Raw genomic sequence first — 1,205 nt, 5'->3', positions numbered from 1 at the left:
CTCTGTTGCCTGGGCTAGAGTGCTGTGGCATCAACTTAGCTCACAGCAACCTCAAACTCTTGGGCTCAAGCAATTATCCTGCCTTAGCCTCCCAAGTAGCTGGGACTACAGGCATGCACCACCATGCCTGGCTAATTTTTTTTCTATATATTTTTAGTTGTCCAGCTAATTTCTTCCTATTATTAGTAGAGACGGGGGTCTCACTTTTGCTCCAGCTGGTCTCGAACTCCTGAGCTCAAGTGATCCACCCGCCTCGGCCTCCAAGAGTGCTAGGATTACAGGTGTGAGCCACCACACCCAGCGCAGAGCAGGTAGGGTTTATAGGCCAAGGTTGAGGCCTAGTCCAGAGGAGGGTTCAGAGAAGCTGTTACTGAAAGTTTGGTACTTTTCCCCAAGGCCAAATCAGTGAGAACAAAGAATGAGGACAAGTGGTTTAAGGAAAAAGAAAGAGAAGTTTATTAATTTGCCGGCAAATGAGGAAGGTGACAGACTAGCATCTCAAGAGACCATCACCCTGCCTTTAAGCAGAAATACAGGGCTTTTTAAAGGGAGGTTTTCATCTGTTGGGCTGGGTCTATGTGACCAGGGTCACATGCTATGGCTTCAGGCTATTGTTGTTTAACTATAATTGGTGGTTTTGGTCAACCTCATCTCCAGTGACCACATCTCATGACCCTTGTCCAGACAATTCTGTTGTGCCATATCCTGTGGTTTAAGATAATAGAAAACAAACAGCAAAGAACATTTTCTGCCCCTTCGATTACTGGCCTTGAGAAGGAATGCAGATTTTAATTCCCAAAAAGGGTGGGGAGTTTTAAAGAGACAATTTGTAAAACATTTCACTGCTCCCTTGCAGACCTTTACCTCTGTTACATAGCCTGGCTAGAGACTGGTCAAGGGGAGAATCCTTGTCATTAGAAGTCTGGGGAGGGGAGGGTGAAGGAGGATGGTTTAGGTAATCCTCTACTGGTTGCTTGTGAAGGGTTTTTCAGGCCTTGTGGCAAGCAGGTAGGCAGCATTAACAAAATATATACACAGACACAATGTACATATGAAATAAAGGAAGAACAACCAAATGCAAAAAGCAAAAGCTGTGTATTTAGAGCTGCAGCAAGGGAGTCAGCCACCATCAATTGCATCTGGCAGAGACTCAGATGCAGGCAGGGGAGTGGGAGAGCTTTGCAGTGGGTGAAGTGGCTTCCTGA

The sequence above is a fragment of the Propithecus coquereli genome, unplaced genomic scaffold (assembly GCF_000956105.1).
Source record: "Propithecus coquereli isolate 6110/MARCELLA unplaced genomic scaffold, Pcoq_1.0 Scaffold262, whole genome shotgun sequence".
Taxonomy (NCBI): Eukaryota; Metazoa; Chordata; class Mammalia; order Primates; family Indriidae; genus Propithecus; species Propithecus coquereli.
This window is presented reverse-complemented; position numbering follows the sequence as displayed.